This window comes from Chrysemys picta, chromosome 2 (assembly GCF_011386835.1).
Source record: "Chrysemys picta bellii isolate R12L10 chromosome 2, ASM1138683v2, whole genome shotgun sequence".
Classification (NCBI taxonomy): Eukaryota; Metazoa; Chordata; order Testudines; family Emydidae; genus Chrysemys; species Chrysemys picta.
Genome location: NC_088792.1, coordinates 158,567,946 through 158,581,797, shown reverse-complemented (window position 1 = coordinate 158,581,797; position 13,852 = coordinate 158,567,946). Strand labels below are relative to the sequence as shown.

The following is a 13,852-nucleotide window of genomic DNA, read 5'->3' as shown; positions in this document are numbered from 1 at the left end:
CTTGCAATAAAATCATCGGCACTGGCAACGCTGGCACAGCGTGATATTGTCTGGGTGCTTCGTTGCAGCTTTGCCAGTCTCGTTATCCTGGTTTCCTCAGAGTTCCTAGAGTTTTGGCCAAGTGGCATCATTTTATTGTTTCTATTTACAGTAGCCCCTGGAGGCCGCAATCAAAGATCAGCGCCCCAGTGTGCTAGGTGCTGCACAAACAAGTACAGAGAGAGGCCGTAGCTCAAACTGCTCCAACTCTAGACTTATTTTTGCAATAGCTGGAAGTAGCAAACCGGGGATAGATGTGGCCTCATGCCTCTAGTGCCAGCAGGCTGGTGTACCTTGCTGTGGTAGGGCGGGGGACTAAGTTCACTCTTAGTGGAGGGAATGTTCTAAATAAACAGGATGTAGTTATAAACACTAGTGGTTAAAGAATAGCAGCTATACTCCTGGGCACTTGTCTAGCACTTTTCAGTGTGTGTTTGGGGGCGGTTGTGGGGGATCAGAGCACATGCATCTCCAGGGAAGCACAATCTGCAGCACTGTAAACAATGCTGCCCTGCCTCTTCCTTTCCTCCACCATGCTGTGCTTATCTGATTATAGGGCGGAGCTGCCTGTGATAGCAGGGACCTGGACTCAATCACCCAGGAAGTCCCTTCCAGTCCTGTGCCCTATGAAGCCCTTAGTGAGTGAGTATGGCCCTCTCCCTATTCTGTATATGCCTCCTGGCCATGCTGCTTATGTTGTGTCTGAGCTCCACTTTGCAAGCGACTCAGGGCAGGGGTGCTGTTGGTTTGAGGCACTGAGCCAGCCCACTGTAGGGTGCTAGGAGAGAAATGATCATACAGGTGGGGAAAGAGCAGAGCAGTAGTGGGGGCAGAGTGCAAAGAGCACAATTTCATTTGGCAAGAGTTAGAGGAGGCCTGACCCGTGGCTTTGGTCTTCTCTGGGGGTTTTGTTCAGAGGGGCTGCCTTAGCCTGTTCAGGTAATAACACTAGGAGTCCCCTGGCCTGCTGGGCATGACCTGGCTAGTAGGGGGACACCCGTACCGTCTACTCCCATCTGCCCTCTCTGACATTACCTGCTCTGCATCCTCTGTCTATAGGTACTTCCCTGGCCCTCATCCCTCTGTTTTCCAAGTATTTATAATTATCTCAGGTCCCAGGGCTGCTGGCCTAATAACAGACTCCTTTTTAGAAACCACCTTAATTGCTGCTTTTAGGGGACAAGGCCTGCTGTGTCCTTTCCCAGGACTGGGTTAAGCCCCTGCAGCCTGGAAAAATGGTTGTCTTTTCAGCTTCAAGCTAGACAGCAATTGGGCCTTCTGCCTCCAAGACCAGGAGTCTGGTCTGTAAGCTAATAATTTGGGATAAGTGACTGACTCTTGGGTTAGGAATCAGACATCTAGTACTGTAGTGCAGTGGTTCTCAACCAGGGGTACATGTACCCCTGGGGGTACTCAGAAATCTTCTGGAGGGTAAATCAACTCATCTAGATATTTGCCTAGTTTTATAACCGGCTACCCAAAAAGCCCTAGCGAAGTCAGTACAAACTAAAATTTCATACAGACAATGACTTGTTTATACTGCTCTATATACCATACACTGAAATGTAAATACAATATTTATATTCCAATTGGTTTATTTTATAATTATAAGGTAAAAATGAAAGTAAGCAAGTGTGCTGTTTTTAAGGGAGGTGAAACTTGGAGGTACACAAGATAAATCAGCCTCCTGAAGTAGCCTGGAAAGGTTGAGAGCCACTGCTGTAGTGTAGCTGCTTTGTTATTTACACTTGATACTCTGTGGGATGCTTGTACTAAGGGTACCGTGGCGCATAACAAAGGATGAGGAGCAATGGGAAAGAGAATCATGAAATAGACTAACAGCCACCTCTGGTTTCTGCCTACAGCAGCTTATTTCCAGCAGGGGATTCTGCCGCTGTGCAAGGCTGTGGTTCTCCCTGGTATTTCCACAACAGGCGCAGAAGGAGAATGGGTAGCTAATAAACTATTAATGTGTCCCAGATCCCATTTCTTACTGTTCAGGCCCTTTGATACCATTAGCAACTCCGATGCGTAATCCTACACCTGCTCCAGGGCAGCACTTCCTGCCCGCTGCATCCTATGGGTCCAAAGTACTGGGGGGCCCTTGCTGAGCGGTAGCAGAGCTTGGGGGCTAGCCTTTCCATTTGGAACAGAAATCGGTGATGTGGAGTCAGGAATTTTCTTAGTATGATTTGCTAATTTACAAAACATGCCCCGGTGCTATATGCAAACTGCCCCTTGGCAACTCCCTTGTGCGGGAGCCTCAGACTAGCCCTGCTGCCCTGTCCCAAGAAGCAGATACCTCAGGCCTATGTCACTCCAGAATTCAGACCAAACTCCATGCTCCATACCTATTTTCTTCCTCCTACCCTGCACTCTTCCCCTAGGATGCACCTCGGCTCATGGGGACCACATGGCCTGGAGAGGGATAGCTGCTCTGCAACACACAGAAATATTGGAAAGGTCTAACAGTCCAGACAAAGCAGAGTGCTTTAACCCACACAATTCCCCTAATGACCTTTGGATGCAATTATTGCATGGCGTCTTTGTGCTGTGGCATACCCTACAACACAAGATGAGAGCACAAAAGCTGGAGCCAATCTGGAATTATTTACATTGAGTTGTGGGATTTCCTAGGCTTATCCCAGTTCTACCCGCAATCCCCAAAAGGACAGACACATTCTACCTCCTATACCTGGCAGAAGACACCTGACAACAGTGCAGTGTGCTGGGGCACTATGAACCATGGCCTGCATTCCCTAAAATCTTTGCATTTCCCACAATTGGGTGCAGTGCCAGTGTGTGTGCAGCAAGGTATTACCGGAAGCACATGGAACTCAACTGCTCTTTTGCAGCATGCCCAGTTGCGTTCTCTGACGATTGACTCAATGGCAGTAAGTCTGTGGTTAAGATGAACCCTTCAACGGTTGTTCTGGAAAGTTTCACTGGCTCTTTAAAAGCCCTCGTTCCTGTGGAGCATGTCCCTCTGTGGGGCTAAGGGGAGCCAGGCTGCTGAAGATACTTTTTATTTAATGAGGCTTCAGACAGAACCCTTGACAACTTGTGATCATTAAAAATCTCATGGCACACTTGCAAGAGTGTGGGTTTATTAATCCTGAGTCCTTGACACATCCTAGGTAGTTTGATTAATTGTTTTCTGCCTCCCAAAATTCTGCCAGCATTTCAGCTGGACACGGTATTCTTTGCTGTCTTGCATAAGCTGTTGCGTACTGTTATTGTGCACTGTTAAAACTGCTGCTGTATCGCAGACCCCAACTAGCTGCAGTGAGTCTCCTAGAAACACTTCATAAAATGCTCTAGAAATGTAACTCGCTGGCAGTGGGGTGAAGATAGAGGGGCAAGAGGAAAGGCTGCCAGAAAGGTGGAAATTTAATGGCCTTTTCCCTCATAACTGACATTGCTAGTGCCCTGGCTGAGACTTCTTCCAGAGAACTCTCAGCTGGCTATAGTTCAACAATTGGCTCCAGCCCCTGCATGGTGTGCCCATTTGGTATCAGGCCCACAGATACTGTGTCCTCTCCAGGGCCGGCGCAACCCATTAGGCGACCTAGGTGGTCGCCTAGGGTGCTAACGTTTGGGGGGCAGTGACCGCGGCAGCCAGATCTTCGGCCGCCCCGGTCGTCGTCAGTATTTCGGGGGTGGGACCTTCTACCGCTTAGGGCGGCAGAAAAGCTGGCGGCGCTCCTGGTCCTCTCCTTGCCTTTGTTTTTACAATATGTAAACAGAAGTCTTAGTTTTGGAGTCCGCCGCTGCCATCACCTGAATATTTCTCCACATACCAGCCACTTTTAATGAGACAAAGACCTATAACCACTAGGCTGGTTATAAAGAACAGAAGGTTTATTATCTCTGGCTTTTAAAAGACCTTGTTTTACATTATCAAAGGGGCCATGTTAAGCGTGACCCATCTCTCTAAATGCTGGGATGACAGAGTTGCTGTATCACTGCTGTGTAATTTACAACAGACTGTATAATTAGGGGAATGGGACGGGGGCTGCACATAACAGGAGGACTTTGAAATCTCTTAAATAGGATTGCTCTGTGCTCATTTGCTGTAAGTGACCAGCCAGGCTTATGACAGAATGTGACTGGGTCAACAGCCTTTCGATCTGACTTCCAGGAACAAACAGGTAGGCAAAGGTTTTGGTTTATCACTATCAGTGCTAAAAGAACAGGAGTACTTGTGGCACCTTAGAGACTAACAAATTTATTAGAGCATAAACTTTCGGGGGCTACAGCCCACTTCTTCGGATGCATATAGAATGGAACATATATTGAGGAGATATATATACACACATACAGAGAGCATAAACAGGTGGGAGTTGTCTTACCAACTCTGAGAGAAGTTTTTTTTCTCTTACTTAATTGGCCTCAGAGTTGGTAAGACAACTCCCACCTGTTTATGCTCTCTGTATGTGTGTATATATATCTCCTCAATATATGTTCCATTCTATATGCATCCGAAGAAGTGGGCTGTAGCCCCCGAAAGTTTATGCTCTAATAAATTTGTTAGTCTCTAAGGTGCCACAAGTACTCCTGTTCTTTTTGCAGATACAGACTAACACAGCTGCTACTCTGAAAACTATCAGTGCTGGTTCTGTCATGCCAAAGAGCTGTCAAGAGGAAGAAATGCTAGACTCATAGGATAGAGCCTCACACTGGGACTCAGGAGATCTGAATTCCATGCCCAGCTCTGTCACAGGCCTGCGTGGTGACCTTGGGCAAATCAGTTTGCTGCCTCTGTTTCCCCATCTGTAAAAGGTGGATGATACTGACCTCCTTTGTAAAGTGCTTCCAGGTCTGTGGGTGAAAAACACTACAGAAAAGCCGGTTATTGTTGCAGATGGGGATGAAAAGGCCAATGCTTGAGCATGGCCCCCAGAGGGTAGGGAGACCAGACAGCAAGTGTGATAAATCGGGACAGGGGTTGGAGGGTAATAGGAGCCTATATAAGAAAAAGACCCCAAAATTGGGACTGTCCCTATAAAATCAGGACATCTGGTCACCCTACAAGGGGGGGAGGTGGATGGTCTTTTGGTTAATGTGCAACTCTGGGAACCCGGACGCTTGTTTCCTGTCTCTGCCCTTGACTTGTGTGTGACCTTGGGCCAGTTTCATCCCTTACTTTCTCTCTGTCTAAATCGGGGACGATGCTGCCTTGCTGTAACTGAATTCATGAGGGTTTGTAAAGAGCTGTGAGGGCCCCATGAGGAAGGGGCTAGAGAAGGACAAAGGGTCATTTTTTATTCATTTATTATTTATGCTCTTGTCATCCACCCTGTTATTATATTGTCATCCACCCTAAGCCTGTGATTCCAATCAGGTTAGCGCCTCACTCTGCGTGGGAAAACTGCAGAGCCCTGCATTCCTGGTGCTGGGCGTGGGGTTTGTAAGTGTGTAGTGGGGTACACGCAGAGACATAGGCAGATGTGCAAGTGTAGATACAGGCAAAGAGTACAGCCCCTTCTCTCTCTCACACACACACCGTTGTCACATGTGTTTTAATAGTGCAGATTGTATTTGGAATGCACAGGTTCTCTCCTAGACCTGCCCCTTATTTATTATGGGTATTGCAGAAGCACCTAGCAGCCCCAGGCAGGAACCAGGCGCTCACTGTGCTAGGGGCTGTATAAACGCAGAACAAAACAAGGGGCTCCCCCACCTCCCCTCACCCCAGCACCTTCTCCTCCCCCTTCCACCACCACTGTCACTGGGCCCGAAGCGAGGACGCCCCACGCGCCACGTGGTCCTCCTGGCTTCCGAATGGGCGTGTCGCGGAGCCAGCAGAGGCGTGGCTATGCTAATCGACGCGGGCCAGTGGCGAATGGCTGTGTGCAGGAGGCGGAGCCGCTGGGCTCTCCCCCTGGTACGTAGCGTGCGCCGCCGGTGCCTTGCAGCTTGCGCGGGCCCGTGCGGAGCTGGGGACGGGCCGGGCTCGGGGCCGAGCGCACAGCGCCGCGGGGCCGCGCCGGCAGGTGAGGGCCGGGATCGGGGCCGGACTGCGGGTGGCGGCCGGCGCTCGGCGCCCGGCGCCGTGGCCCCGGGGGCTGCAGCTCGGGCGGTGAGGTCAGGGCCGCGTGGCTAGGGGTCAAGGTGCTGGAGGCGTGCTGAGCACAGGGGGTCGTGGCACTGTGGGGTGCTGGGCAGAGGGTGGTGCAGAGATCGGGGGTGCTGGGCAGAGGGGGTGCTGGGTGGGGGGAGTCAGGGCACTAGGGAGTGCTGGGCAGAGGGGATGGGGGCAGGGGGTGCTGGGCAGACGGGGTCGGAGTAGGGGGTCAGGGGTTGCTGGGTGGGGGGAGTCAGAGCACTAGGGGTTGCTGGGCAGAGGGGGTGGGTGGCACGGGGTTCTGGATGGGGGAGTCAGGGCACTAGGGGTTGCTGGGCAGAGGGGGTGCTGGGTGGGGGGAGTCAGGGCACATGGGGGTGCTGTGTAGGGGGTGTCTGAGGATCTGCAGGTCCTGGCCAGCAGTGGAGGTGAGGGCTGCAGGACTTGTGGGTGAGTTTGCAGGGTCTAGGCTCCAGGAGAACTGGGGGTTGGCAGAGGGGGGGGATGTGTGAACTGGGTGTGATGGTACAGCAGAGTTGGGATGCTAATGCCGAGCTGCTGTGATGGGCATTGGCTCTGGGTCCCTGGGGCACCGGAGTGACACCAGGGCAGGTGCTGAGGGCACTAGGAATTGGGCAGTATCAGGGTGGCAGTGAGCGGGTGGTCTGCCTGTGGGGCAAGCGGAGAGGGCCCTGGCTGTGGAGTATCAGTGGTATCTGGGGGTATGACAACAGGGAGCTAAGCACCAAGGAGATAGCAGGGCACTGAGTAGGTAGAGGGAGTGCAGAGAAGCCAGGTGAGGGGGGAAAGAAAGACTTTATTGTGGGTGGGGAAGGGGGCTCTGCTGGGCCTTGGGAGTGGAAGAGGTAGTGGCATCTTTGAGAGGGGATAAGAGAGGCAGAGGGCTTGGAGAACAGCTGATATCAAGGCCTGGGCAGGGGCATGTAGGGAGCAGAGGTAATTTGTGGACATTCATTTGCCTGAAGGGACACTGCAGGACAGGCAGGGACACGCTTGGGGAGAGCAGTGAAACTGGTGGGCTGTTCACAGTCTGCACTTATGCCTAATGGGTGCCAGGAATAATTCCTCCCAGAGGACTGGATGCTGCTAGAAGCCAGATATTACACTGGAGGGGCTGCTCTTCTCTTCTTCTTTGACAAATCCCAGAAGGTACCCTAGCTCCAGGTAATGCTCCAATTGTTGGCCAAGACTGCAGTCCTCACATAGAGCACATGTGCTACTCACAGCTCTGGGAGGGAGGCGGAGGGTCAGAAGTCTTTGGTTCTCTCCTGGTCCTACTATTGACCCCCTCTTTGGGCTTGTGCAAGTCACTTACTCTCTGTGTCTCACAGAAGGAGATAGGGTTACTTCACAGGTGGATTGAGAGCTGCTGGGTGGAATCTGCACAGCCTATTGGTAGAAATGTTTTAATCATTCAGACCCTTCCTTTGTGTTTAAATATTTCCCTGTCACAACTTTCCCTGCTTTGCCACTTGGCCCTTGTGGCATTGGGCTGAGGCTGGAGAAGGGGGAAAATGGTTAGAAATAGTAGTGAAACTGGCTACTCCCTTATCTCTTGCTGAGCTGGGGGAAATGCAGAAGACTGACTAATAGCATAAATGCTGTGAGGTCAGTTTCACTTTCAAATGCCCATCAGTTCTAATCACCAGGTGTGTTACTAGTAGTGTGGACTTCTTGTTTGTTTGGTTTTTTTTCTTTAAACATGATTTTTAACCTGCTCTCCTCCCTTGTTTGTGAATTGCTGTGATATCTGTAGATGCAAAGCAATATGCAAGGCAAAGGGCAGCTGGTATGCAATTCAGTCCTTGCCTTCTGCAAGGAGACTGCCAACAAGTGGGTTAATTATTGCCCCTGGTGGCAATGATTTTTGCTGTCTGGACACTTGCCTACGGGGAACTAGACTGAGACGCACTATCCCATGCCATGTAGGACTGTCCGTTTTGAAAGAGAAGGCATGTAGGCCAGATTTAGACAGCCAAGAACCACTTAGATGGGCACACCTATTCCCAGTAGGTGGTAACGGGGATACCATTACAAGGCCATATGCAGTACTGGTGTGAGCAGGCACAATTCTGGTGATGTCAGTGGAGTTGTTTCTGCTTGCACTGTTGGCCTGTCGTGCATGTGGTGTAAGATTGTGGCGTATTGCACACACCTTTATAGTTGCAGTGAGCGAAAGTGTGGGGAGAGAATGTGCTTTAGAGGGTTGAGAAACATGCCTGCAGTGAGAGAGGAGAGGGGAATGCTAACGCTGGTACTACAGCAATGATGCTTCCCATCCACGCTCTGGGAGGAGAAGGGGGTTAAAAACATCAGTGTTGAAGGGGCTGAATAGTCTGGAGAAGTCTGAGCTTTTAAAGCATGAAGGGAGTGGTTAGGCATATGGAAAATGTGCCCTTTTGACCTTGTTTCAGTAAAAGCTGCAATGACTTCTCCTGTCCCCTCTGCTGGAGGTTTCAAATGCCGTTCATGTTGACACAGCCAGTGTCTTGGGGCTGTTTCTGGAACGTGGTGTGGGTTGGGTGGGTTATGAAGAGGGGCGATGCTGAGACATCCCGGGATCTTTGTCAGAGGATTGCAAGCTGATGGGTAGCACCTTACTAGTGAGCAGAAAGGGGAAGGTAGCATGATGTAACACCACCATATGCTTTTAACTCTTTCTAATTTGCCTATGTTTGAACAAATAACACAAATGCTTGAAAATAATAACTTTCTCACATGGGGTGTCTTCTTGCCCTGGGAAACATTGGTTCTCCCTCTAGCTGAAATTAACATGTTACTTCCAGGCTTGTGTTCAAGCATCACAATAATGTGTAATACTTCGCATTTCCATTGCACGTTCAAAGAATTAGATACACTTTAAGGACTAGGGTCTATCCCTAGCTCTGCTCCTGACTCACTGTCTCCCTTGGGCAGGTCGTTTTCCTGCTCTGTAAGATGGGGTTAATGACGAATTCACAGGATCCTGGTTTTGAGTCCTCTACTCACTGTGTTTCTTCCTGACATTCAAACATCCTGGGGTTTGAGAGCAGTGAGCCAAAGGTGGGGAGGGAGACAAGGACGAAATATTGCTCTCTTCGATTCCAAGTAGGTCAAACGTTGCTGCTTTTGACTGTGTCATTTCCCAGGTGTTGGGGCTGAGCCATCAACAGGTGCTTGGGGGCAAGATCTGACCCGATTGGGACTCAGGCCTGCCACCCCCTCTGTTTAAAAGTAACGCTGCAAATCTCCTTTCAAATGAAAACCCAGCAGACTTTACACCTGTATCAAGAATGTTCCTGGTCAGAGGGCTCAGTGGGCTGACAGAGAGGCTAATGGGTGTTGAATCAAACAGAGGATACCTCAGGAGGTCAATCTCTGGTGGGGGTGGAGAATTCTAACATGAGATGGAACAGGCAGGATGCCAGCCAGTCTAGCTTGGATTTCTGAATGTGTGAGAGAGGCGGGGAGGTGGTGGTTTTCCACTAGTTGTGTGAGGTGTCTCTTGTAACCATTGCACGTGGGCAGCTGGACTGCTCCTGTTTCCAGCGAGCACTGGAAATTCCTCCCCCTCCTCCGTTCAGAAAGGGATGCTCCAGACTCGCGGCTTCTTTTCTTTCCAGGCTATTGCCCTGTACTGTTAGTCTTCCCCTGTTCTCAGGCTTTCATCGCCTTTCCTTCCTGGGAGGCCCGCTGTCCTGTCCTGTCTTTTCTCTAAATGACACTGGTGGCTCCAAAAAAATGAAGTAGTGAATAGGGGACAGGTGGGGGTTGATTCCTCCAAGCATAGGGAAATAAATCTTGAAAGACATCCTCCATGCATTTCTTTAGAACCTTTCACTCGGCAGCATGGGAGTAGATGTCTAGCGACACTCAGGATCTGCACTATAGAACTGTTCCTGCATGTTGTATCATCACTTTTCCTGCATGCTCTGGACCACGTTTCCTGCATGCACCAGGGATGCCAGGCCTGCTGTTGCCAGTCTGAAAGGGTCCCTTAGAAGAAACTTCTGCAGTCTCCCAGTGCAGCAAAAATGGCTGCAAAGCAACATGGGGTTCTTCTGACTGGGGGTTTGCAACATTCTGAGTGCTACACGTTGTGTAGTCATGATCTAGGAAATGCTGACAAAGGACAAGAGGCACCATGAGGGTGTGACGGGGAATCTCCTTGTGATTAGATCCCATCTGTGGGCCAGTATACTATCAACTGAGAATGCCTTTGCTAGCTGGAGAAGCTTCTGAACCTTTAAAAAAAATGAAGAAAAAACACCCTGCTCCCCAGTGCCAGTGAGGTTCAGACTGAGTTCCTGGAGATCTAACCCTTTGTAATTCTTGTAGTGCTAGTGAAATGTGCTGGCTGCCATCCCTGGAAAGTGAACTATCCACAGGGCAGGCACAACGTGCGGCTCATCATCCCCTGCCAATGCGTTTCAGCTTCACTCAGGAGGAACTTCCTTTAGGGAAGCGAGGAGCTTGCTCCCCATGGCCCATTCCATCCTTGGTCTCTTCCAAGATTGCCAGCAGGGGCGTGGCAGTGACTTGTGGAACTGACACCAGTCCACCAGCTCTTTCCAGGTCTGCCACTGAACAGGTGTCAGGGGAATGAGTTTTGAACACTAACAGCATGGTCTGGTTTTGAACTGCCAACTTCAGAGTGAGACTGAATCCTGTCACCAATCCTCTTTTGCCATTGCAGCCCCATGTAAACCCTCATAATGTACTGTGACAGGTCTCTCTCTCTCTGGCTGCTCTTGCATTGTTGTGCTCAACTCTGCAGTGGTTATGGGGTATCTTCTTTCACAAAGAAGACCAGGCACTTTAGTTTTACTGCGAGGTAAATTATTCCAGAGGTCAGCTGTGGGTGGGGTGGGGTTTCCTGACTGTTTATGTGCTTGATGTGTGTTGTGTTTTTACCTTGGGATAGCCCACACATATTAATCATCCTAAGGTAAAAAACACACCACCGTTAGCACTGAAGACAGGACCCAAGCCACATGCATTGCTTAGCAGGCATCTTTTTAAACTCTAAAGCTCTGACATATGTGAGAGCAGTGCTGTAACTTTTACTGAATTGAATAGTCATTCTTGTTCCACGCCTGCACCTCAGGATACAGAGCTGGCAGAGAGAAACTTGGGAGTGGTGTGATCTTAGTGACATTCTCATAGTTTCCATGAATTCCAGCAGCTCAGACTTCTGGGAAGGTTTTTTTGTGTGAGTGGTGTTAGTTAAAAATTTCTTCTGCAGTCAGTATAATGCACTTACTGTATTTACTGAGCAGATGACTGAGGTTGTCAGTTTTAAGCAAGGCAGGAGGTGGTTAATAGGGTGTATATTTGACCCAGCGCTGTTTAAATATATTTTATCTGGAAAAGGGGGTTGGACAGAGAGGTGGCTGCATTTGCAGTGGAGACAAACATTCGCGGGTTAGTTAGAACTAAAGGATTATGAGGAACTTCAGAGGGACCTAACAACATGGTATCAAATGAAATTCACTGCAGGTATGCTGGAAGCAACAATTTGAATTACTCCTACATGTTGATGGGGGGGGTTCTCACCAACGGTCGCCATTCAGGGAAACAAACCTGGGTGTCATTCTGGGCAGCTCAGAGAGGAAGTGTTTAAGGATTAGACATCCCTGTAAATGAGGATATAATCTGCAGTTACAGTAGCTAGGATAGAAATGTGTAAGGGGTAAAAGTCTTCACGCCTCTGGGTACCAGCCAGCCACTAACTGCTGGTGATCAAGAAGAAAATTCCTATGGGCAGGTTATTGCAGGGTTTTACACTCTTGTCATTCTAGCACTGTGCATGTGGACCATTGATGTGATCTGCTCTGACAATTTCTGTGTTCTATGGTGACTGGCTTAGTATGGGTTGGGGGGATGGAAATAGCTGGTAAACTGAGTGCTGGGAAGGGGGGAGACAAGAAACCTGAGGCTATTCTTCCCTTCTCACCTAGCTGCCAAGCCCATCTAAAAAGACAGAGGGGTAGCAGCTATGTCACACTCCATCTTCCCAAGGGTGAGTATGTGGTCCGGCTGGGCTGTACCTTTTAACCTCAATCTCCTGTCTGTGTGCTGCAGACCTTTACCAGGCCTTGTCCCCAGTCCTTTAAAACAGCAAGGAGCTCTGAGACAAGGTGGGAGCAAGGGGTGGGTCCTGCAGTCTTGAGGGGGATTGGTGGAAGTGTTTGTGTCCCTGGCACGTCCTGAAATCTGCGCTGCACTGCTTCCTGATGCATTGCCTTTCTCCGGATTTGGGAGGGGAGGGGTTAAATCGGTAAATCATCCCCCCTAAGCCCTTGCTAAAACCTTCCCGGCCAATTCTCTCTGAAGGAATTCCTGGTGCTTTTTAAAAAACAAAGATTTCAAAGTTGCAGTAAGCTCTTGAGACTGTGAGAATGTCGATCCCTTTTTAATAAGAAAGCGGTGGATGTGGCATAACAACACCATTGGGCGCCTGAGTTTGGTTTGCTTTGAGTAGCTTTGACTTGGCAACAACAGAACCTCTGCTTCTCCCACCCAGCCCCAGTCAATGTGAGGGGCTGGGAGAACCGCTCCTTGCAGAGCAGACCCGTCAGGAGAGGCCTTGCCAGTCCAAATATGGCTCCGGCCAATGAGCCAAACTTTTATTTTCAGAACATTTGCTTGGGTAGGGTCCAAAAACACCTTAGATCAACTTCTAGAGGAGACCAAAGTCTGTAACACATCAGCAAAGGTTTGTTTTGAATATGGCTGTGGGCCTAGTGAACGGGAGCACAGACCGAATTCCCCTCTAGGTCATAGATAGAGGTGTGTGTGTGTGTGTGTGTGTGCGCGCGCAGAGCAACAAACGTCAGTGTCTTAAGTCAATGCAATGCTGGTGTGACACCCTTCAGGCATAGGGCATGTTGCACCTGCATCCCACCCACAGCAGGAGCAGCCACCACGAGGGGAGGGGAAGGGAGATCAGTCCCCCTGGCCTCTCTGATCTTCCCCCCCAGACTCATTTCACAGAGAGTACTAAACAGCTGCCAGGAGGGAGCGACTTTGAGTCCCTGCCAGCCTGGGTTGAATACAAACCACCTCCAAGGCCCCATAGTGAATTACACACCCCTACGCCTTGCAGCAATCACTGTGTCAAAGTATCGGAGTGTGTCAATCTTTAATGCACTTATTCTCACCACACCTGTGTGTGGCAGGGGAGTGGTGTTATCCCTGTTTTACAAATGAGGAATTGATGTACAGAGAGGCTAAGTGACTTTCCCAGGGTCACACAGGACATCTGTGCCAGAGCTGGGAATTGAACATAGATCTTGGGAGTCCCAGTCTTGTCCACTTCACCATCCTTCTCTTGGGCAGTTGAAGTAGTTTATTGAAGCCCAGAGTCCTGAAAATAACTATGCCCACAGCAGGGACTCAAAGCAGCTTTTCCTCAGGCTTAATGGCTAAGATACCCCACTTGCTAAAATACTGGGCACCAGCTGGGGATGTGCTGCTACTCCTGTACCAAAGTCTGCTTCAGCAGCGTATGGCCTGAGATCTGGGGAGAAATCTGGCAAGGCCTAAGCGAAGAACGTAAACCATACTGAAGTGTGCAGATGACCTTCCTGGAGAGAGAGTCAACATTCCCTGGCACCCAAGGTTTTTTCCCTGATAAGGTCTCAGCAGCACAATGTGTCAATGTTCCTGTGTCCCAGAGACACAACTTTCCCCTCCCATGGAAACAGTCCAACTCTACAGTGCTTATCGGAATTGCAAGCCGTA

At 49.8% G+C, this 13,852-nt stretch overlaps 1 protein-coding gene across 7 annotated transcripts in view; it reads left to right on the top strand.

The window, feature by feature from the left end:
• Window positions 1-5,906: 5,906 nt before the first annotated feature.
• SLC39A14 (solute carrier family 39 member 14) overlaps window positions 5,907-13,852 on the top strand; it is a 28,092-nt gene continuing 20,146 nt past the window's right edge. The window contains exons 1-3 of one of the 7 annotated variants that reach the window (XM_065584563.1): window positions 6,050-6,121; window positions 7,093-7,291; window positions 12,067-12,128. The gene's annotated coding sequence lies outside the window, so the exon portion shown is untranslated. The other 6 variants (XM_065584564.1, XM_065584565.1, XM_042840325.2 and 3 more) reach the window with 6 other exon arrangements.